General features: G+C 45.7%; 1 pseudogene; it reads right to left on the bottom strand.

Moving 5' to 3' along the window:
• Positions 1-648: 648 nt before the first annotated feature.
• On the bottom strand, positions 649-25834 carry LOC114785620 (NACHT, LRR and PYD domains-containing protein 12-like; annotated as a pseudogene).

The raw sequence follows: 25834 nt of genomic DNA on the forward strand, positions 1-25834 counted from the left end.
TGACTTATTTCAAAAACAACTTTAAAAATGACAAATTACTCCAAAAACGACTCAATTACAGTAATGTGAGTAAATGTAATTTATTATTTTCCATCTCTGTTTAGTATCGGTATTGAGTATCATTGTGCCACCAGGCGGTTAAAGCATTTTAACTCCCGATATATTCCAACCTGTACAAGGCTTCTCCTTCTACCCTCATTTATCTACCAATATGGTTAAATGTCACATTCCTGAGTCTAGTGAAGGTTTATTTCTCACGTCTGGTGCAGGAGACTCCAGTGAACATGAAGGAAACATCAAGAGAATCAGGAAACAATGAGAATCCAGAACCACAGTAGAACATTGACCAGGTTCTTCTCTGTTACAGCTGTTTTCATGGTAACAGTGTGTGTGTGTGTGTGTGTTGGAGCTCATTTTGCACATTCCTGCACATCTTGCACATGTTTGTCTTGTCTTGTGTGTCCTGTTTGAAATATCCAACATATCCACTTACAAGCGTCCTACATGATGCTGTCCAATTATGTCCTGTTCAATGTACAGAAAATGTTTACTTTCTCTTATAGAGATAACCTGCATGGTATTTAAGTTCTAGTTTTAGTTAGTATAGTTTAGTTTAGTGTGTATATACATATAGATTTTTCTTTTATGATTGTACTATGGGGGGGGGGGGGGGGGGGGGGTCTATGTGAAACATTATTTCAATACACGGTATACTGTGTGTACTGTAGTACTGACAATAAACCAAACTTGAATCTTGAAGTGGTGATCAGTGTGACTGCTGAAGATGATCCTGCAGGACGTTATTTTATCTCACACAGGGTCAATGAGGACTTATATTTAAGCCTAAACCCTGGGTAGAGGGGTTCAGTGAATGTGGAGTGGAACGTGTGCAGGTGGGTCAGTTTATCTGAGGAGATGCTGTAGAAGGTCAGAGTCCCAGCCGACCAGTCCAGATACACACCTACTCTTTTGGGACTGGAGGGCCGGGCAGGTATGGCAGTGTTGATTTTATTGTGTCTGACAGAGTAACTGTTTTTATAGCAGGTCAGAACCCAGGACTTGTTATTGTCTCCAAGACGACAGTCACTAACCAATCCTCTCCTGCTGATTCCTTTATACGTCACTCCTATATAAACCAGAATTCCACTGACCTCCACCTCCCAGTAACAGCGTCTAGACACGCCCTCTCTACACAGAACCTGCTCACAGTACTGGAATCTCTCTGGATGATCAGGATATGGTGGCTTCTCTTCCACATGCATCACCTTCCTGTTCCCCTCAGACAGGAGGAGTTTTCTGTGTGCTGTGTTGGGGTCCAGTGTGAACTTACAGGCATCTGCAGATAAGAACAGAACATTTACATCAGAACAAGCTGTGTGTGTGTGTGTGTGTGTGTGTGTGTTTCCTGTTTCTAGTTGATATCTTGACACTTTTACTCTGGAGTGACCTCTTCATTTACACAGGTGTAGCTCCACCAGCAGCTCTTCAGCTCCACACAACCAGTAGGTTGGAGGAGAAGGAGAATCTTCATCTGTCTGCTACTGGACCATCTGGATTTATATGTTGTGACCTGTGACCTTGACCTCCATGCTGCAGAGATGCTGCTGCTCCTTCACTTCTTAACTACAGAGTCAGTAAACCTTCATCAGGAGAAGTCAGTAGGTGGGTGATGGTGATCAGGAGCTTTTATTCATTTCCCATGATGGGAACGCTGGATCCAGTCTGTGCTGTGGACTAAGGTGGGTAACGTCTGTATATTTTTATCTGCTGTAATAAAGATCAGGACGATTGAGGAGAATCAGGAGCATCTTCAGTTTTACTATTCGCTGAAGAGTTCAGATCATGTCTTCATGTTGGTTCTGGACATGAACATGTGACTTTTCTCCAGTATCTCCAGTCCAGCAGCGTCACCCCTCAACCAATCACACTTCTTACAACTACCAGCTACAGAGACACACACATCACCTCTCATGCTGCTGAGCTGAAGAACATTTCAATCATCAGAACCAGAAAAGTAGTTCTGACACAAACACATCTTCAAAATCCACTGTGACTTTACCAGAAGACAGAAGAACTTACATTTCTGAAGACCAGACTTCAACCAGCATTCATCATCATGGTCAACACTGTAGGAAAAGAGGAGATTTTACTAAATAAACTCAGACATGCAGCAGAACCAGTCAGATCCATTCAAGCAGAGCTGAAGAACCCCATCAGCAGCTGTTCAGCTCCTGCAGGATGTGACTGTAGTGAGTGTAGAGCTGCTAATAATGACTCTAGATTGTATGCTGATCCCTCAGAAACTCGGCTAATATGATTCTAACTTGGTCTTTTCTTGCTTGAAGGCCATTTTCTCTGCACTTTGTGAACATCCATCTATAACCAGGCATTTTCCCCGGACCTTGTAACTGGTCCTGGATGAAGTCTGTGTCGTCCTTCCGTCAGAAGATGAGTCCGGCTGATTAGAATCCCGTGTCTATGTGCAAGAGCAGCAATAATTTCACTGTATTACATTCCAAAATGAAAATTAAACTTGATTAGCTGAGTCCTCTCTGACTCCATCTTGAAGTGCATCTGAGATTTTACAGATGAAAATTAATTTAGAGTAAATTATTTTAATTAACAGCGCAGTTCATGGTATTTAGGGTCTCTGTACTCTACCCTTTATTAAGTAACTAACTGTAGATCAGTGAACCAGCACCATCTTAATAATGTTAATTTGACACATTTGTTAGAAGAAAATGTATTTAAGAGTGTCAGTGAACATCAGTGAACTTTATCTTCAATTAAAAACAAGGGATGATTACACATCCATATTCATATCTTACTGGAGACCTCTGTCCCTGGAATAAGAGACTTAATATGAACATGTTCCTGGTACATCCCATCTCTTTCAGACAAGGTCTAATAAAAGGGTTCAGGAGAGGATTGCTGAGAATATTATTTTCCATCAGGCCTTGTAACTATGACAAATCTGGGACATTTTAAACAAGAGAAATATGAACAATATCATTAAAAAGATGAATTTGATTGAACGAGTAATGATACTTTACAGCAGCGCCTTTCTTCTCTAATGTTGATGTGAGTAATGTGATGTGGATTCTAACCCTAGTCTGTTATCTCCACCAGCCTTGGTCTTGGTCTTGGTCAGGGACAGAGTTGGACTCATTTTCAGCCCTGGAATTAAATGTCTCAGACCGGCCCACTTTACATCACGACCTGTTATTAATAAAATCATGTAATTATAACTGTATATGTTACGTCTACAATAGCGCCCTGTTTTGTAAAACCGTGTAATTCAGTGTATTTTTTTTTATTTTAGTGTTAGAATTGTAAAAAATTGCTCTGTTCTTTGCAAGTTTGTTATTGACAGTATAACATAACTTTCCATCGTCCTCCCCCCTAAAACATGAATAACCGCCTGAGCAGCGCACTGGTCTCTGCGACTTGGTTTATTACAGGATCATTGTCCAAAGACATGAGAATTTCTGTCTCAGTGCACAGTACAAGACAACATATGTGGCGTCGCATCATACTATTGTTTAAATGATAGAACGTTGTTATATGCCACACGCCACACGATTCACCGATAATGAACTAACACACACACACACACACACACACACACACACACACACACACACACACACACAGTGTAAACGTCAGTCCCAGATCTTACTTGAGCTTCTCCAGCTTGCAGTGTGGATCCTGCAGTCTGGCAGTAAGCAGCTTCACTCCTGCTTCTCCTGGATGGTTGTAGCTCAGATCCAGCTCTCTCAGGTAGGAGGGGTTTGAACTCAGAGCAGAAGACAGAAACTCACAGCCACGTTCAGAGATGCAGCAGCGTGACAAGCTGGAGAATAAACTCACACAATCATGCATTGTTCATGTAAAGAAGTCTTATATTTGCATGTTTCAGCCTAGTGTTGTTTTTCATCAATGAAATTTAAGATTAAATATCTTTGTCAATTATCCTTTTTTACATGATTATAATGAGACGAGACGTAAATGCTGGTCATGTGACAATAACTATAATTTAAAAAATCGAATTCAATTTTCATTGACTAAAACTAGACAAAAATATTAATGGATAATTTATGGACTAAAATATGCCTTAGTTGACAAACATGACTAGACTAAAATGATTATGAACATGACTAAGACTAATAAAAACTAAAATGAGTATATTTGTACCCATCTTGGTCCAGAATAGGTCATTGTAGTTGTTGTCAGTGTCAAGCGTGTAAATTAAAACCATAAAACTAATACACAACATTCTTCTTCTCTCACCTCAGTGTCTCCAGTGTACAGTGTGGACTCCCCACTCCAGTAGAAAGTGTCTCCACTCCTGAATCCTGCAGGTCGTTGTCACTCAGGTCCAGGTGTCTCAGGTGGGAGGAGCCTGAGCTCAGAACTGAGGCCAGAACTTCACAGTGTTGGAAAGAACACTGCTTTAAACTGAAGATGGATTAATAAATTTATTATGTGTCACTGCATTTAAGAACATGTTTTATTCATGCTGCAGAATTCCAAATCATTGGGTTTACACAGTCCTCTGGACAAACAAACACGACTTCAAAATGAAGCCAAAAACACTGGATGAAGAGTTTTTAACTATCCACCCCAAGATCTCTCATTTCAGCAGCAATGACAAGAAAATGGAAAATGTATAAGATGCTGTTGGATAGTTGTAGGACAAGTTTACACCAGAGACTGTAGGATACTGACCTCATTTGCTCCAGTTTGCAGTCTGGACTGGATAATGCAGAACACAACATCTGCACTTCAGAATCCTGCAGGTGATTGTAACTGAGGTCCAGTTCTCTTAGGTTGGAATTTGATAACTCCAGTGCTGATGATAGATTCTTGAAAGACTCCTCAGTGAAGTTGTAGCCAATCAGTCTATTAAAACAATAAGTCATTTTGAGCTTACAGGGAGTGCAGAATTATTAGGCAAATGAGTATTTTGTCCACATCATCCTCTTCATGCATGTTGTCTTACTCCAAGCTGTATAGGCTCGAAAGCCTACTACCAATTAAGCATATTAGGTGATGTGCATCTCTGTAATGAGAAGGGGTGTGGTCTAATGATCAACACCCTATATCAGGTGTGCATAATTATTAGGCAACTTCCTTTTCATTTGGCAAAATGGGTCAAAAGAAGGACTTGACAGGCTCAGAAAAGCCAAAAATAGTGAGATATCTTGCAGAGGGATGCAGCACTCTTAAAATTGCAAAGCTTCTGAAGCGTGATCATCGAACAATCAAGCGTTTCATTCAAAATAGTCAACAGGGTCGCAAGAAGCGTGTGGAAAAACCAAGGCGCAAAATAACTGCCCATGAACTGAGAAAAGTCAAGCGTGCAGCTGCCAAGATGCCACTTGCCACCAGTTTGGCCATATTTCAGAGCTGCAACCTCACTTGGAGTGCCCAAAAGCACAAGGTGTGCAATACTCAGAGACATGGCCAAGGTAAGAAAGGCTGAAAGACGACCACCACTGAACAAGACACACAAGCTGAAACGTCAAGACTGGGCCAAGAAATATCTCAAGACTGATTTTTCTAAGGTTTTATGGACTGATGAAATGAGAGTGAGTCTTGATGGGCCAGATGGATGGGCATCTTTACTTTACTTTATTTAGCAGACGCTTTTATCCAAAGCGACTTACAAGAGGAAGACACCAGCAATTCTCGTTCGATTTCTATAGAATATTGAGTTTACAAACTAAGGGCCCTGATAAGGCTCAGACTTGTCAGTGAAGAGCATGGTCAGAGATTGTTAGGTGCTAGACTAAGAAAAATTATAATGTATTTATACATTTTTGTATTGTTTGTGCAATGTGTACGCATTTGCGTGTGTAAGTGTTTTGTCTGTAATATTTTTTGAACAAGAGGGTTTTCACCTGCTTCTTAAAAGTGGTGATAGTCTCGGCTAGTCGTGTGGAGGAGGGCAGGTTGTTCCACCAGCCAGGGACAACAACGGAGGACAGAGATGATTGGAATCGGAGACCCCGTGAAGAAGGAATTTTTAGTCTCCTTTCGTTTGCAGATCTGAGAGAGCGTGCAGGAGTGTATCTAGGTAGTAGTGTGTTGATGTAGGAGGGCGCAGTTCCATTTACAGCCCTGTAGGGGAGCATCAAGGATTTGAACTCAATGCGAGCAGCTACCGGGAGCCAGTGGAGGGAGGTAAGAAGAGGTGTAACATGGGTGTATTTTGGCTGCCATATTTTGGATCATCTGGAGTGGTTTTATGGTGACTGCAGAGGCTCCAGCCAGGTGAGAGTTACAATAGTCGAGTTTGGAGATGACCATCACCTGAACAAGGAGCTGCGTAGCCTGTAGTGAGAGAAAAGGCCGAATCTTGCGAATGTTGTAGAGAGTGAACCTGCAGGATCTGGAGATCGCAGCAACATGATGGTTCAAACTCAGTTTGTCATCTATCCAAACTCCAAGGCTTTTTGCAGATGCCGTGGGTGTTAACAGTAGCAATCCAATTTGAATTGAAAGGTTTTGCTGAGGGGAATTGTTTCCCGGAAAGATCAGAATCTCGGTTTTGGAAAGGTTGAGTTGGAGGTGTCGCTCAGACATCCATGACGATATGTCTGAGAGGCAGGCCGAAATTTTTTGTTGCTATAGTAGCATCTTCTGGTGGGAATGACAGATAGAGCTGGGTGTCATCAGCATAAGAGTGATAGGAGAAGCCATGTGATTAGATGATGTGACCAAGTGAGCGAGTGTATATTGAGAATAGAAGGGGGCCAAGGACAGAGCCTTGTGGGACCCCTGTGGTTACCCTAGAGAGGACAGATGTCTCACCTCCCCATGATACCTTAAAGGACCTGTCGTAAAGATAAGAGGTGAACCAATCTAGTACGGTTCCTGTAACTCCTAAATCAGAGAGTGTGGTGAGAAGAATTTCGTGGTTAACTGTATCGAAGGCAGCAGATAGATCAAGTAGGACAAGGACAGATGATCTGCGGGCAGCTCTTGCAGCACGAAGGTCGTCCATCATTGCCAGGAGGGAGGTTTCAGTTGAATGCCCTTTCCTGAAACCAGACTGAAAAGGGTCGAGAAGATCATGCTCATGGAGAAATGAGGAAAGTTGAGCCAGGAAGGTTGGAGACTGGGCAGTAGCTATCCAATAGAGACGGGTTTAATGTGGGTTTTTTCAGCAGGGGAGCAATGACAGCCTGTTTGAAAGCAGTGGGGAATGTTCCTGTTGTGAGTGAGGAGTTTAAGACGTGTGTCAGAGCAGATAATATGGTGGGCTGTATGGACTGAAGGAGGTGTGAGGGGATTGGATCCAGGGAGCAGGTGGTGGGGCGACTAGACTGGAGAAATTTAGACATGTCTGATTCAGAGAGGGGAGTAAAGGAAGACAGATTCCTGGTTTCAGAGGTAACAGCAGGACGGGGTCTGGGGTTAGGCGGTGAGAATTGTTTGCTAATGTCAGCCACCTTCTCTGTGAAGAAGGTGGCGAAGTCTTCAGATGAGAGAGAAGTGGAGGGGGGAGGGGGTGGAGGATTCAGGAGACGGTTGAAAGTCGAGAAAAGTTTTCGAGAGTCATTGCAGTTGCTTACTTTGTCCAGGAAGTATCTGGTCTTTGCTGTAGTGACAGCAGCAGAGAAGGATTTCAGGAGAGATTGATACTTATTAAGTTGAAGCGGGCACTTGGATTTCCTCCACTGCCTTTCAGCTGCTCTAAGATGGGTCCTGTCAGAGATCCACGGCGAGGGTGGAGTCGCACGTGTTGGTTTTGAGGTTAGAGGGCAGAGTCTCTTGAGGCAAGATGTTAGTGTGGAGCAGAGGAAGTCTGTAGCACAGTTACGGTCCTGAATAGAGAGGATGTCTAGGGGGGAGAGCTCAGAGGAAACAGTGGAAGACAGTTGAGTAGGGCAGAGGGTGCGGAGATTACGGCGAAATTGTGTTAAGTGTGAGGTGGGTGTGGTGCGTGCCAGGGGGGATAGTCTGAAGTGAATAAAAGAGTGATCGGATAGATGTAGAGAAATGACAGAAGTGTTGGCTGTGGAGCATTTGCGTGTGAGTACGAGATCTAGTTGTTTTCCAGCTCTGTGCGTTGCGGGCGTGCAGAGAAGTATGAAGTTGGAAGCAGAGATGAAGTGTTGGAAGTCAGTTGTTTGTGGCTTGAGGAGATCGAGGTTGAAGTCTCCTAGTAGCACAAGGGGCAGTTCATCATCTATAATTGAGGAGAGAGTTGTGTCTAGTAGACACAACTCTCTCCTCAACATCATCAAATGTGAGATTTACAAGGAGGGAAAACAGTACACCTCTCTGAACAGTGTTTGGGAGGCTGTGGTTGCTGCTGCACGCAATGTTGATGGTGAACAGATCAAAACACTGACAGAATCCATGGATGGCAGGCTTTTGAGTGTCCTTGCAAAGAAAGGTGGCTATATTGGTCGCTGGTTTGTTTTTGAATGTCAGAAATGTATATTTGTGAATGTGGAGATGTTATATTGGTTTCACTGGTAAAAATAAATAATTGAAATGGGTATATATTTGTTTTTTGTTAAGTTGCCTAATAATTATGCACAGTAATAGTCACCTGCACACACAGATATCCCCCTAAAATAGCTAAAAATAAAAACAAACTAAAAACTACTTCCAAAAACATTCAGCTTTGATATTAATGAGGTTTTTGGGTTCATTAAGAACATGGTTGTTGTTCAATAATAAAATTATTCCTCAAAAATACAACTTGCCTAATAATGCCTAATAACACAACGACCTTGAACGGCTAGTCATGAAGCACATCAAGTCTGCCCTCCCCCCCTCACTGGACCCCTTCCAGTTTGCATATCGGCCCAACCGCTCAACCGATGATGCCATCTCCACTGCACTCCACTCAGCACTCACACATCTGGACAAAAAAGACTCATATGTTCGAATGCTGTTCATAGACTTCAGTTCAGCATTTAACACAATAATCCCACAACAGCTCACACAAAAACTGATCCAGCTGGGGCTCAACACCTCACTGTGTAACTGGCTGTTGGACTTCCTCACAGGAAGACCACAAGCAGTACGGGTTGGCAGTAGCACATCCAGCACCATCGTTCTAAACAAGGGGGCTCCTCAGGGATGTGTGCTGAGCCCCCTTCTCTTCACTCTGCTGACCCACGACTGCACTCCGTCACACTGCTCCAACCTCTTCATCAAGTTTGCGGATGACACGACTGTGGTGGGACTCATCAATAACAGGGATGAGTCCAACTACAGAAGCGAGGTGAGCCGCCTGGCCAAGTGGTGCGGAGACAACAATCTCTCCCTGAATGTGGAGAAGACGAAAGAGATTGTTGTTGACTTCAGGAGAGGAAACACTCAGCATGTTCCTCTGACCATCAACGGTGCATCTGTGGAGAGAGTGAGCAGCACCAAGTTCCTGTGTGTGCACATCACTGAGGATCTCTCCTGGACAAAAAACACCACTGCATTGGCCAAGAAAGCACAGCAGTGTCTCTACTTCCTCTGCAAACTTAGAAGAGCAAGAGCACCAGCCCCCATCATGTACACATTCTACCGAGGAACCATCGAGAGCATCCTATCTAGCTGCATCACTGTGTGGTTTGGAGCCTGCAATGCGTCCTGCCAAAAAACTCTCCAACGCACAGTAAGAGCAGCTGAGAGAATCATCGGTGTCCCTCTCCCCTCCCTCCAAGACATCTACAGTACACGCCTCACCAAGAAAGCCCTCGGCATAGCAGCTGATCCCACCCACCCAATGCAAACCTTCTTCAGCCTGCTGCCATCAGGGAGGAGACTGCGGAGTCTCCAGGCCAGGACCAGCAGACTGAAGGACAGCTTCACCCATCAGGCGGTCAGGAAACTCAACTCCCTCCCGGCTCTGCCCCCACTCCCCTCACTCCCCTCTTCTGCTCCACAAACTTTCTGAACTCTAAATCACACAAACTGACCATGCACCAGTCACTCTGTGCAGCTCTGGTCTGCCATCTACCTCACTTTCACTTCGTCACTTTAAACTTAAAACTCTGTTGCACTATTGGTTTTTGCACTCTCCTGATGTTGCACTCTCCACCATGTGCCCTTATTTGTATATGGTGTTTTTAAAATTGTATATTGTGCCTTTCTTTTTAAATTGTATTTATACTCTGTATTCGTTACTGTTACTGTTTTTGTATTTAATGTTATTTTTATGGGTCAGAGAGTAACGTAATTTCAATTCTCTGCATGTCCTGTACATGTGGCAGAATTGACAATAAAGTTGAATTGACTTGACTTGACTTGACTTGATCTTTTCCAGAAGCATTTACATTTACAGTGTTTATCAGAGTACCTTACAATCAGTAGTAAAGTTATCTAATATTTCACTGTCCCATTTTGCACTACTTCATTATTCATGTCACTAGTTTACCTCTGTCTGTCTGTCTGTCTTCTTGTTGTCTACATGTTTTGTTCGCCTCTAATGTTACACTTTCACTGCCTGTTTCCTGTTTGTACTTCATGTAGCCCAGTTGTCTGTTGACACGTGCACTTTAGATCAGTACGTAACTTTCTTTAAATGTTACGTGTAGCACCAGGTGTGGAGGGGGAAAAATGTATAGGCCATGTGTTTCACTTTTGGTCATGGAATAGTCAGAAGACAGCTGACGCACAAGGCTAAAATGTTTTCCAAACTTAGTGTGTTATGCTGCGCACAAGCTGATAAAAGAAAGATTTTGTGACCTCGTTTGGTGCCGTAGTTCTAACCGGTGAAAGGCTGTTTTCATATCTTGCGCCACCTAGAGTGGTATAAATGCTTGTGAACTGTATTCAGGATTTGGGAGTTCTTCTTGCGAGTCCTCCCATGCGCATGGTAAATTAAACTTGGCTATCAAATCAGTTCACACTCTTTTCATTGCAGTTCCTCAGACAGAAAAGTTCCCACCACACAGGTTCCAGAGAAATGTGGTTTTGTCTCACTATGTACCATCTACCATCTTATGAAATTACAGGGACTGTCCCTGGCAGTCCACTTGGCACAGATTCTCTATCCAGTCACGTGTTACGTCCTTTAGGGGTGCTCTGTGTTGTGCATGTTTCCCTTTTAGGTTGTCTGCTGGGTGGAGATTTGGATTATGGTTCCGCCCACCAATTCCCTCGTCAACTGGCAGCCAATCAACGCACAGGATGGGGACTACTTAAGGACCATTCCAACCACCAGTCAGGGCTCATTGTTGTGGAACCAGGGGAGGAGGAAGCGAGAGTCTCTCTTTTCATGGTGTGTTGTCCTTCTGTGGGTTGTTGTGTTGTTGTTGTATGTAGCACTTTGGTTGGTTGCTCACCACTCACTGTAAATAAAATCACAATATTTCACTTGGGCCTGGTATCTGTGTATTCCCACCACATACATTCTCCTCGTTTGTTGTCATGTTTCCTGACCCCTAGACAGGGACGTGACACCACGTTTCATCTTCAGTGCTCTTACTGATGGAAGGAGGGTTTTGCACAATGGACAGGGGCCTAGCGGTTAAGGAAGTGGCCCCATAATCAGAAGGTTGCCGGTTCGAATTCCGATCCGCCAAGGTGCCACTGAACAAAGCAGCGGCCCCACAAACTGCTCCCCAGGCGCCTGTCATGGTGCCCAATGCTCAATAAGGGTCATTGATTAAATACAGAGGACACATTTCACCGTGTCACTGTGTGCTGTGCTGCTGTGTATCACAATGACAATCACTTCACTTTCACAACACATGTGCCCAGGTCCTTAATACGGATCAGTCAGTCTGTTCCCATGCGAGTCTGATCTTGCACGGAGCCCCAAGCTGCTTGCCTATTGTAGATTGCACAAGACTGGGAGGAGCCAATCTCGTTCCTGTTGTCCTTAGACAGCTCTCTGCTCACAGCCATGGTGGAAATTGGAGTCTGACTGTTTGAAGGTGTCGACAACATGTTCAAACAGGCGCCATTAATACAGGAAACAAGTGAAGGATAGAAGAGCTTCTTAAACAAGAAGCAACAGGTCTGTGAAGGACAGAATTCTTGGTTGTTTGCAGGTGTTAAATACTTATTTTCTTCACCATTATACAAATAAATTCATTAAAAATCATACAATGTGATTTCCTGGATTTTTTACATTCTGTCTCTCACAGCTTAAAAGTCGAAGATGAGCTTTACTGTCATTTCAGCTATATACATGTTAGACAGTATATAGTGAAATGAAATAACGTTTCTCTGGAACCTGGTGCTACCTGGAACATTTGAGCGATTAGACAAAGTTACACACTGATATAAAGTACACGTGTGCGACACCGACAAACTGGGATACATGAAGTGCAAACGGGACACAGACAGTTCAAGAGTAACAAAAAACATGTAGACAACAATGAGACAGACAGAACTAAACAGGTAAAATGAATAATAAATGTGCAAGTAAAATAGTGAAAATACTGCTGTGCAAAATGGAAAAGCGCCTTAATAGATGATATTACAGATAGATAATCATACAATATAACAGATGTAGTGTGTGTGTGTGTGTGTGTGTGTGTGTTTGTGTGTCAGTCCAGAGTGGAAAGTCCCTGAGTGTTCAGGTGTCTGATGGTCTGTAGGATAAAGCTGTTGCAGAGTCTGGCAGTGAGGGCCCGAACGCTTCGGTACCTTTTCCCGGATGGTAGCAGGGTGAAGAGTGCATGTGAAGGATGTGTAGAGTCCTTCACAAAGATGGTGTGTGGTAAATGTTCGTTATGGAGGGTAGAAAGACTCAGATGATCTTCTCAGCTGTCCTCATTATCTTCTGTAGGGTCTTGTGGTCCGATATGGTTCAGTTCCCAAACCAGGCAGTGATGCAGCTGGTCAGAATATTCTCAATAGTTCCTCCATAGAAGATGGTGAAAATGGGTGGTGGGAGACGGGCTTTGCAGGAAGCCTCTGCAGGAAGGTTGGGCTTTCTTGGCTGTTGAGCTGGTTTTGAGATTCCAGGAGAGGTGGTTATAGCTGTGCATCGCTACACAGTCGTGGGTCAGCAGGCTGAACAGCATTGGACTGAGCGCACGGCCCTGAGGAGCTCCAGTGGTCATTGTGTTGGTGCTAAAGATGCTGTCATCGATCTGGACACATTGAGGTCTCTTAGTCACGAAGTCCAAGATCCAGTTGCAGAGGGAGGAGTTCAGGCCCAATAGGCTCAGCTTCTCGACCAGGTGCTGAGGAATGATGGTGTTGAATGCTGCGTATGTGTCTTTATGGTAGTCCTAGGCAGTGGTGGCCTAGCGGTTAAGGAAGTGGCCCCGTAATAAGAAGGTTGCAGAAGGTTTGAATCCCAATCTGCCAATTTGCCAATGAGGTGCCACTGAGCAAACCACTGTCCCCACACACTGCTCCCTGTCATGGCTGCCCACTGCTCACCAAGGGTGATGGTTAAAAGCAGAGAATGCTGTGACGTTGTGTCAGCATGTGCTGTGCTGCAGTGTTTCACATTGACAGTCACTTCACTTTCACTTTCTTTCTTATTGTCCAGGTGGGTGAGGGTCAGATTATGCGTACATATGTTGAAAATTACAGACCTCACTCAAACCTTCTGTTTTGTCACTCTGTTCAGCCTTGCCATGGTGTTTGGTCTATCATGAAACTGTATTCCACAACCTCACCTTGGTAGCAGAGTATGGCTGTTCCTGACCAAGGTTTTAGCCTCGTACAAAACTGTTTCTGTGTCTGTAAATGGCTGTGTTTCAACATATATGTGTGATGATCACAAATACCTGTTTGAGTCCATGACTGATTGATATATAATCCTACAAGTGTCCCATTTGAAGGCCCTCCCCACTGTATTTTATCAAGGAGTTTGAGAAGACCATGGTCAACCATGACTGGTTGCTTACATTAAATGAATGAATTCAGCTTGCCAATTACCTGGTTTGCGACACCTCATCACCCCCCCAAGGAGCGCCCAAACCCCATGCAAGAACCACATTCAACTGATATGAGCCCAGATTGAAGCTACAACTACCGGGAATGTCCTAAGATGCTTGACCCCAGTGGCCAGCAGGAAATGATGGTCATCAGGGTCCCCTTGGTAAGCACACCTCCACACCATAGCTCTGCCACCCGTAGTGTGTCATCAGGTTATCAGGCTCCACACATGGTTACCAGGGGCAAACACTCATCGACTCAATCTGATGGGCGTTCAAGCCTTAGATGTATGCCTGCTAGGCTCGGGCCATCTTGAGTTTAAAAGGACCCCCTGCCATGGCTGCCAAAACTAAACTGGACGGAGGGCCCTGACTACACTGACTGCTGCACCCAGACCACATCTTCCCCTCTCCCCGTCCACTGCTGCCCTGCCACCTGAACTCACAGACCTAGTACCAGCAGTACATCACAAATTAATCTAGTTTTTTCACAACTGTGCAAAACCTCTGCATTGTACCATATATTTACCAGTCTGGTACTCACCGAGCCTTTCTGCTGTTCCTCACAGCAATGATCAGTCTCTCACGGCCCTCGTCATCAGTGTTGTATTTCTTCAAGTCAAACTCATCCAGAACATCCTCTGATACCAGGATCATGTAGGCCAGGGCTGAGCACTGGGCAGGTGAGAGTTTATCACCTGATTTCACGTACGAATCAATCTCATTGTGCAGTGAAGTGTCTTTCATTTCAAGGAGACACAGCAGAAGATTCATGGCTCTTTCGGTGGAGATTTGGATTTTTTTGGTTTTGATGTAGCGCCTTCTAAAAAGTCTTATGACAAAGACAGTCTCCTCATTGCTAATCATCTTCTTGATGTGCTGGCTTGTTTTTTGGAGACTCTCTGAGCTATTCTCTGTTTTGGGCAGGAGACCTTGTAAAAGACTCTGGTTGGACTCCAGTGAGATTCCAAGAAGGAAACGGAGGAAAAGATCCAGATGTCCATTTTGACTCTTTACAGATTGGTCCACAGCAGCCTTCAGCAAGTTGGCTAATGAGAATCTCCATGTACGACTGATGAAAGACTTTAGCGCCTTCATGTTCCTGCTCACATAGCAGTAAAACACGTACAAAGCAGCAAGGAACTCCTGAACACTCAGATGGACAAAACAGTAGAGTTTGGATTTGAAGAACTTGGCATCTTCCTTGAAGATTTCAGTGCACATCCCACAATGCACTGCAGCATCTGTGACATCAATGCCGCACTGCTTCAAGTCTTTTTCTGTAAACAGGATTTTGCCTTCCTGAAGTTGCTCAAACGATAATTTAGCCAACTTTAAAATCATTGCTTTGTTGGACTCCAGGACTTTTTTTCTCTGTCTGCTTCATTCCTCCCTTCATATTTATTTTCCTTGCTTTTTGACTGAATGAGCAGGAAGTAGATGAACACTTCAGTCAGAGTTTTGGGCTTCTCCTCTAAGTCATCATGGACCAACATGTCCTCAAGTACGGTCACCAAAATGGAGCAGAAGACAGGAATGTGGCACATAATGTACAGACTTCGTGATGTCTTGATGTGTGAGATGATGTTCTCTGCTTGATCCTCACGGATCCTCTTCTTGAAATATTCTTCTTTCTGTTTGTCAGTGAACCCTCGTATTTCAGTTCTCTGGCTGATGTAATCTTCAGGAACCTGTTTGGCCGCTGCTGGTCGGGTGGTTATCCAGATGAATGCAGATGGCAGCAGATTCCCTTGAATGAGGTTTGATAGCAGGATTTCCACACGGGATTCCTGTAGTGCATCACACAGCTTCTCTTTAGATGGCAAATGCAACAGAAGTCTGCTTTCATCCAGACCATCAAGGATAATGACAATCCTGGACTTCTTATACATCACGTCTTGTATCTCTGGAGCTTGCAGATGTTTAAGTTCAGGGTAGCAGTAGATCAGGAGAGTGTGGAAACTGTACCGATCATCTTTTATTAAATTGAGTTCCCTGAAAGGAAGAACAAACATGAAGTCTTTGTCTTGGTTTGCTTCCCCTTCTGCCCAGTCAAGAACAAACTTCTGAACAGACACAGTTTTTCCAATCCCAGCAACACCTTTGGTCATGACAAGTCTGATCGTTTTCCTTTGTCCAGGTAAGGGCTTGAAGATGTCGTTGGACTTGATGACTGTGCTTTGTGTTGGTCTCCTGTCTGTGTTTTCAATCTGCCAAATCTCATGTTCTTTATTCACTCCTTCACTCTCTCCCTCTGTGATGTGCAGTTCTGTATAAATGCTGTCCAGGTGGATCTGAGTTCCTCCCTTCATGGTGACTTCAGAAACGTGTTCAAATTTCCTCTTCATTATTTCTTTATTGGTCATTGTGACATCCTGGAGGATGCCTGTGTCATCTTTCAAAAGAGGAATATGGTTTAATAAAGACCAGTTTTTATTAGTGCACATACTGGTGGATTTAGGAATAGAGCATGTTTATGGGCTAATATTTGTGCCAGTAGAAATTGAAATTGAAACTGGGTTTTTACTATTTAACATGTTATTGTTTGTTTTTTAATTAGTAATCTAGTGATTATTATTACAATGTGTCTATTACATTTATTTACATTTTTGAGTTTATTGAGAAGATCGCTGCACATGCAGCAGGATGTTCTGAAGAAAATTTCCCCTCTGTTCTCTTGTTAATACAGCCAAAAGGGCGTGGAGCTCTCATTTACATTTTCAGCATTTATCAGACACCCTTATCCAGAGTGACTTACAATCAGTAGTTACAGGGACAGTCCCCCTGGAGCAACTTAGGGTTAAGTGTCTTGCTCAAGTACACAATGGTAGTAAGTGAGATCTGAACCTGGGTCTTCTGGTTCATGGGCGAATGTGTTACCCACTAGGCTCCTCCTTGAACAGCCACCTTATTGTGGTGGAGGAGTTTGATGGCCCTAATGGTCCTAGGAGCTATGTTGTCTGGGTCACCCTGGTAGGGTCTTCCATGACAAAATGATCTTAGGTAAAGGGTGAGACAAACAAAGGTTCAGAAGACCTTTCATAGAAAAAACAACAAAGAGCCAGTGTACCTGGAGGGTTACCGGGATCCCACCCTGGAGCCAGGCCTGGGGTTGGGGCCCGTGAACTTTCGCCCATGGGGCCCGGCCAGGCCCAGCCCGAATGGGCTTATCCAACTGTGGACCCACCACCCGTAGGAGAAACATGAAGGGTCCGGTGCAACGTGGATCGGGTGGCAGCCGAGGCGGGAGTCCCTGGGACGAGTGCTAGATAGTGCTCCGACTGGGGACTCCATTGTCCTGCTGGGGGACATCAATGCTCACGCGGGGAATGACAGCATGACCTGGAGGGGCGTGATTGGGAGGAACAGCCCGCCAGATCTAAACTCAAGTGGTGTTTCGTTATTTGACTTCTGTGCGAGCCGCAGTTTGGCCATAACGAACGCCTTGTTTGAACATAAGGATGCCCATCAGTACAGTTGGTACCAGGGCAGCTTAGGTCGCAGGTCGACTCTGTTGTCGTATTTTCTGCGCACAGAATGTTTCTTCAAAGTGGCACAAATTTACCTCCATATATACCTTTTTTTGGGCGGTGCAGAGTGATGCCAGGGGTGGGGGCACATGTAAAGGAGCGTCCAATCAGGAGACACAATCTAAAATGTGGCAGCACCTCATTGACAATTTGTACTGCTACACCACAGATTGGCCGACCCTTTCGTATGGAAGGTTCGTGTCGCACGTCTACATGCTGGTTATGTTCCATCAGACCACAACCTTGTTAATGTCTGTCTGTGCAGGTTGACCAGGTTCAATGGTAGTTAACATAAGCATGTCCTGATCAAACACAAGCAGCAAGTCTGTACAAATCGCCACAGAGGTGCTGCTACGTTTTAGATCATGTCTCAAGTGGACACTCATTTACACCAGTTGATGCGTAACACCGGCTGGCACGTGCATTTCCTGCAGGAAGTTCCACTTCACTGCAAGCCGCAGAGATGTCGTAAAACATGGAAATGAGCTCGCTTGGGAATCTGTGTCCATTGCTTTTCCATAAGGACCCAGATTGTTAATTATGAAAACTGAAACTAGAATTGGAAAATCAAATTTGCATAACATTGTAGGGATGTAAAAATGCAGTTTTAATGTCATTGGATTCAGATTCCAAGGAATACATTCCAAACAAAGGAAATTCAGTTTCTACTGGAACAAATATCAGCCCAAATTAGCACCTGCCTTGAGCAGCATCTAATACTTTACATTTCTGCAGATATAATGTGTTTATTGGGACTCACCCAGTTTATGCTTTCCAAGGTTATAAGACATCTCCTGGAGGGATTTTTCAAGGGTGTCCGCAGGTCCATTGCAATTCATTAATTTTAGAATGTGCAATGTAAATGTAAGCGATCTTTCAATGCCGTAGGCTTCCCTCATCTGATATACAACGTTATTTACGTCATAGTTTTCTAGTTTTCCTCTAGGAATTGGTTTGAAGCTTGTCAGTGTGCTTTCGCTCAAATAGAGGCAAAACTTCTTTATTTCAGAGGTTCTCAAGTCCTCCAGAACCCTGAAAAGAAGATTTAGATGTTCGCCACTGGTGAATGCCATCATTTCAATATCAGTTGCTCTGTGGAAAGAAATCAAAATTTTAGTTTATCTAGTTTACCTAGTTTAACAGGGAGCAATGGTGGCCTAGTGGGTAAGGAAGCAGGCTCGTAATTGGAAGGTCACAGGTTCGAATCTTGATCCGCCAATGGGCTACTGAGCAAAGCACCTTCCCCACACACTGCTCACCGGGTGCCTGTCATGGTGCCCACTGCTCACCAAGGTTGACGGTTAAATACAGAGGACACATTTCACTGAATGCATTTAATGCTGGTTTTTATCTTGTCCAGTGTACGGCAAGGTAATAAATGAATAAAACCTCTCCAGAAAAATCTCCAGAACATAAGGCCTTTCTGTCTGTTTACTACACACAGAAAAATCGCCTGCAGCTTGCAGTTTCCTGTCCAGTGTTGATGAGAAAGTTGGGATGGTTCAACATGTTCATGCTTTGATGCAGATGAAAGGCAAGGTGTGATGTGTCCTTCCTCAGAATGTAGTCCATTTACATTTCCTTGCTTATCATACTGAATCTTTTTCCTGCCTGACTTTCGTCTCGTCAAAGCTAAAGACACCAAAATTGTGGCAGCACAGCTTTGCTTTAAACAGATGAGTTTTATAGTTTTGGGTCTAAGAAGTCTCTTATGGCACACAAATCGCCACACGCTTACGGGTTCGTTTCTATTCTTCTTGTTTTTCTGTCATTAATAAATGTATGTTTATGACTTCCCTTTTCTGCACCTCATTCCCGAATCAACATGACACCAACATACAGTTAATCTGAAAAGTATCCACAAAGCATCACCTATTATGTTACAGTTATATTCCAAAATGGATTAAATTCTACACACAAAACTCCATAATAACAATGTGAAAAATGTTTGAGGTTTTTGCAAATGTATTAAAATATATATATATATCAAATGTATATAAGTATTCTTAGCCTTTGTTTAATACTTTGTTGATGCACCTTTGGCAGCAATTACAGCCTCAAATCTTTTTGAATATGATGCCACAAGCTTGGTACACCTATCCTTGGCCAGTTTGACTCTTTCCTCTTTGGAGATCCTCTCAAGCTGCGTCAGGTTGGTTGGAAAGTGTTGGTGCACAGACATTTTAAGATCTCACCAGAGATGTTCAATCAGATTCAAGTCTGTGCTCTGGCTGGTGTTACGTCCTGGTTTTTGTGGTATGTTTCTGTTCCTTGTTTGTGTTGTGTTTGCAGGATGGCCGGTGATTGCAAATTGAGCCCACATGTTCCTGCTGTGGACAGCCAGAATAAAAGGGACCTCATGTCCCTTTTTCGGCGCAGCACTTGCCGTACCATCCACTTTTTCTTTTGTTATGGGCTGTACCCCTAGACTGTCTCGTAAAAAAAAATTGGGGGCTCGTCCGGGATTTGTTCTGTTTTTCTCTCCAGGATATTTTGTTTCTCTCCAGGACATCAGTTTTTATCTTGGGAAGACACACGTTCGGCATTCGTTGGAAACTCTGGTAAATTAGGCGTCTCTGGATGGATTTTCCTAATTCCTCCATCGGAGCGCATTTGTTGTTTTGTTGCTTTGTGTTTGGGGATTTTATTTGGGTGGTGTTTTGAAGAGCAAACCCAGGGGGAGCTTCGCTTTTGTCTTCTGACTGACCGCAAACCTTCAGTTGGTAACACTCTTTGAAGAAGAGAAGGTTTCGTGTTAGGCAGGCTTAGGGATCAGAGTTCCCATACGTTGTTGCGGAGACAGGTGGTGGAAAAAGAGCATGTTTCCCTCCGTTTGCAGCCCTATTTCTTTTTGGGCCGCAATCACGAAATACTTATGTACATGTGAGCTCTCAGTGTTTTTATTTTTAATAAATTGGCCAAAATCTCAAGTAAATTTTTTTTCTACATTGTCATTATAGGGTGTTGTGTGTGGAATTTTGAGCAAAAGATTAACTGAATCCATTTTGGAATAAGGCTGCAACATAGGACTTGCTCTGGTTAATTTGGATTCTAATAAAACCTGTCTATAATATAGAAGACTGCAGTGTTAATTCAACACTGGCTTACTTGCCATACATTTCTGTGGGCGCCTCCAGCCCACCAGAGAGCACCAGACCAGCCAGAAAGATGGCGACCCGGAAGCAGAAACGAGAGCGGGCAGTGCAGAGTATAAAAGTCAGGTAACCCCGAGGAGACACTGCCAACTCTTTGAGTTGAATTCATTCCCAGAGACGCTAGCCTTTTTTATCCACGCCCAGATGATTAGAATTCACGACCACGAGCCTTGGTCCACGCTGGACAGTATAATCACACTGGCCACGTCCATAGAGAGATGTCACGCTGAGCGCGGCCAAGAACGACGTAGCCACACCCCTTTCCACTGTGCCCCCCGCCGCGCGCCTGCATGACGCCCCTAGGGCTCCGCCCCCCGTGTATCTGACAAAACCCATGCAAAAAAGCGACGAGAAGAGCAGAGACGCTGCTATTACTGTGGAGAACCGAACCACCTCAGCGCCTTCTGTCCCAACCGTCGAATCAAACCACACCCATCTAGAAAAACCCCTGAGGTCCGGAGCCCCCTGACGAGCACCAAGGCCCTTCCCAGAGGCACCACCCGCTGCTCACTTCCCGTCACCATCTGCTGGAAGGAACCCAGACCCGGCCAACATCGGGGGCGAGCGCTGGTGGACTCCGGGGCGGCCATGAACTTGATCGACGTTGATCTGGCCACCCGACTCCAGCTCCCCGTCTCCCTGTGCGATCCTCCCTGTGCGGTTATGGAACTGGATGGCAACCTGTTGGGCTCAGGAAGAGTCCTCTTCCAATCCAAACCCCTACTAAACTGCCCCACATTGACTGGACCACAGGCACCATCAAACCGTGTGGGAAGCCAATGCATCCACCACCAACCCCGACAGGCCACGACCAATCCACGCCCATTAGCTGAAACCACGCACCTTAGAGACGATGTGACCCAGAAGCTGCCAGAGACCACGTCTCGATCTCCACATGATGCCACCTCCTCCTTACTGGGGGTCCCTGACTGTTACCATGACCTTGCTGTGGTCTTTGACAAGGACAAGGCAGCAGAGCTGCCCCCCCATAGGCCTTATGACCTGCCGATTGACCTGATCCCCGGCGCCTTACCACCACGAGGCCGGCTGTACTCGCTCTCGCTTCCGGAGCGAAAGGCGATGGACGAGTACATCACGGCATCCCTAGCTAGCAGCATAATCTGACCTTCCGCCTCTCCAGCCGCTGCCCCGTTCTTTTTTGTGGTACCCCCTCCCATTTCTGAACACCGCCTTTGAACTCCTGGCAGGGGCCACCGTCTTTATCAAGCTGGACCTCTGAAATGCATACCACCTCATTCGGATCCGGGAAGGGGACGAGTGGAAGACTGGTTTTTTCACACCATCCAGACACTATGAGTATTTGGTAATGCCCTTTGGTCTCTCGAATAGCCCAGCCGCCTTCCAGGCGCTCATCAATGACGTGCTCAGAGACATGTTGGACCAATTTGTCTACCTAGATGACATTCTAATCTACTCACCCAACCTCTCGACCCACATCTCCCACGTCAGAAAGGTCCTTCAGCGCCTTCGACAAAACCGTCTCTTTGTTAAATTGGAAATGAGTACTTTCCACACAGCTGAAATCTCCTTCCTGGGGTTTCACATCAGCCCCCAAGGAATTGCCATGGATCCCATCAAGACAACCACAGTCACGGACTGGCCTGTACCCACCACCATTCATCAGCTACAGCAGTTCGTCAACTTTTACCGTCACTTCATCCGCAACTTCAGCAAGGTGGCACAACCCATGACTTCCCTCCTTAAAGACCAACAAACCCGACTCCACTGGAACCACCAAGCTCAACAGGCATTCAGCAAACTCAAACAGCTATTCACCACGGCCCCCATCTTATTCCACCCAGACCCCCAACTTCCATTTGTCGTTGAAGTCGGCGCGTCTAGTCTAGGCGTGGCAGCAGTACTTTCGCAACGCAACCCCCTGGACCACAAATTGCACCCATGTGCCTTCTTCTCCCGAAGACTAAACCCGGGGGAGCGGAACTATGATGTCGGGAACAGGGAACTCCTGGCCATCAAATTGGCCCTGGAGGAGTGGCGCCATTGGCTGGAAGAGGCAATCCGCCCATTTTTGGTACTGACGGACCACAAGTATCTGGCGTACCTCCAAAACGGCCAACGCCTTAACCCACATCAAGCATGGTGGGCCTTGTTCTTCACGCGGTTCGAATTCACCGTATGCTACATCCCCGGCACCAAAAATGCGAAGGCTGATGCCCTGTCCCGCCAATACATCCCAGAGGCTGAGGACAATCCGTCCTCCCCTATCCTCTCCCACTGTTCCTACTGGCCCCCGTACGCTGGACCCTCATGCAAGAGGTGATTGCGGATCACACACACCACCCCCCACCTCGGACCATGCCTCCCATCCCATTCAGCAGACGTTCTGGTGGCCAGGCCTGGCCTCAGATGTACAGGCATACGTTGCCGCTTGTAACACCTGCGCCTCACACAAGGCCGACACGCAACGACCCCAAGGCCTTCTCCTTCCCCTGCCTCGCCCCCATTGGCCATGGTCCCATGTCTCCATGGATTTCATCACGGGACTGCCACAATCGAGAGGGATGACCACCATTATGGTACTAGTGGACCGTTTTTCCAAGATGGCCCAGTTCTTTGCCCTTCCAGGACTCCCTACAGCTGCGCGAACCACCGACGTCTTCCTCCAAGAAGTTTGGACCCCCAGTAGACCTCCTTTCTGACCGCGGCCCCCAGTTCATCGCCAGGTTCTGGCGTCACTTCTGGGGACAACTGGGGGTATCGGTCAGTCTGTCGTCAGGGTACCACCCCCAGTCCAATGGCCAGACCGAGAGGGTCAACCAGGAGACCTACCTTCGCTGCTACTGCTCCTGCCCTGCTCTTGGCGGAGCTCGCATGGAACCAGCACAGTTCCTCAGCCACAGAGTGTTCCCCCTTTGAGGTGGTCACTGGCCTCAGACCCAAATGGTTCCCCACACCCATGGGCGAGGGACCGGTGCTGGCGGTCAACAACCGACTCCGCCAGCTCCACGCGGTCTGGTCCGAAGTTCACCGGGTCCTCAACCACACCGCGGAGCGCATGAAACAACAGGTGGACCGACGCCGTCAGCCGGCCATCGTGTACCATCCCGGAGACAGAGTTTGGGACTCCACCCGAGGCCTGCCTATGCCGTCCAGTCCCCGAAAACTAGGACCCCGCTTCATTGGACCCTTCAGAGTGACTCGCCGCATCAACCCGGTTGCATATCAGGTGGCCATTCCATGCAGTCTGCGCGTCAGCCCAGTCTTCCACGTCTCCCACCTTCGTAAGTCTCACTCATCCCCTCTGCAACCCCCCCTGTCTCTGCCACCGTCTCCGCGGCGCATTGACGGCTCTCTGTACGTCCGGAGGCGGGGCCGCGGCCTACAATATTTCGTGGACTGGGAGGGCTATGGACCGGCGGACCGGTCCTGGGTTCCCCGGCGGGATTTCCATGACCGCCACCCTGATCTGCCGGGCCCTTCAGGAGCCGGGCCTAGGAGGGGGGGCTCTGTCACAACCAATACACCTCCAGCCCACAAGAGAGTACCGGACCAGCCAGAGACGGCGGCCCGGAAGCGGAAACGAGAGCTCTTTGAGTTGAATTCATTCCCAGAGACACTAGCCTTATTTACCCATGCCCAGCTGATTAGAATCCACAACCATGACCTTTGCCTGTCCCCGACCTCAAGCCTTGCCAGCCCCCTTTGTTACGACGATCTCCTGACGAATTCTACATCGAGACCACGACCTTCGCCTGCCATTGACATTGAGTTTGCCTTCCCCTTTTGCCAAGACAATCTCCCCGCTACCACCACGAAGCCCGAGTTCCCTCCACGCCGCGCTGCGGTGCGTCCACGACTACACTCCCGTCCCAACTCACCTCCGGCCTCCCTCTCCCCGACCAAACGCCTCCGGTCCTCCTCCCCAGCGCGTCCTATGTCTACTCCCCGTGCGACGACTTGTCCCCTTGCTCCAAGTATGCCTGCAAATGCGTCCCCGAACTCCAGCAGTGACAGTTTCTAAAAATGAGGAAGTTTCTATAAAATAACTGTGTTTCTCGGTTGATATTTTAGTGCTAGGTATATAGTATATATGTTTGATTGATACACTTTATACACTTTTATCAATGTATTCAATTATTTGCATGTTTTTTTTACCTTTTTTCTTACAATGAATAGCCTACATAGTTATTACAATAAATAAATATTGTATATAAATATTCTATATGTACTGCAAACACATAATTTCATTTTTTTTTTTTTGTTTACTATAAAAGGTCAGGTGTACACTGATTGAATTAACCATCATACATTACAAGTCTCAGGCAAACGTCAGAAAAAAAGTATTTACCAGAAGTATAAAATTACTTTAAAAACGTATGAAAAGTACCAGATTATGAAACAGACATACGACTTTGATTATTATTATCTGATTATTAACAGCAGCGCCCTCTAAAGGTGCTCCAGCTGCGAGCTTTTCAACGAAAGTGGAAGAGTAGAAGGGAAAATAGCAGAAGTAAAGTTCAAATATCGTGTAACTCTACTCTTTAACATCAAAACCATTCAGCATTTCAACTGGAGAAAGAAAAGAAATTCTAATTACCATCAGCATGACGACCCGGTTCTGAAAGATCCAGGAACTCCGATCTTCTGCCCACCCTGCACCACTGAGCTTCTCCTCCAGCGCGGCCAGGACAAGTTGTGTCTCATACCCACGTCGTTCCGAAAAGAGTTCACATTCTTCTTCAAGGAAGGAGGGGGTCCCAGGAGAGACACGCCCCTTATCACAGGAGCGCGCATAGTTCACAGCAGCAAGATTCATGCAAACCATCCTCTGATGTCGGAATGATTCCTTATTTCCTGCCATTCAGCATCAATGTTAACATCATAGAGCCATTTGGCCATCAGAATTTACAATTAAAGCCTGAGTGAAATCTCAGGAGGTTCAATATGGTGCTCACCTGGGCCCAGTTGTCCAGACAATTTAATCTGGATAAAATGATCTGGATTTTGAAATCCAGGATCTGGCACTTCAGTATAATTGTATGATGGTCTTTCAAACACTCGACTGGATCCCTGTTCTCCAAGTACAGAAACTTCAGGACCAGCAAATCCGGTTTACTGCTACATCACCTACTCTGCCCTGTCCAGCACCTCCAAACATGGACTGATGCTCTATACTACACTGGGACTTGTCCACCTCTATAACTGTAGGACTTTTTCTCTTCTTGGACAAATCATCACCAACCCTGCACTGACACCATTTGCAGGCTCACTCTACCCTGCAAGGGCGTCCCTCTCTCTATCA

This window comes from Denticeps clupeoides, chromosome 3 (assembly GCF_900700375.1).
Source record: "Denticeps clupeoides chromosome 3, fDenClu1.1, whole genome shotgun sequence".
NCBI classification, from domain to species: domain Eukaryota; kingdom Metazoa; phylum Chordata; class Actinopteri; order Clupeiformes; family Denticipitidae; genus Denticeps; species Denticeps clupeoides.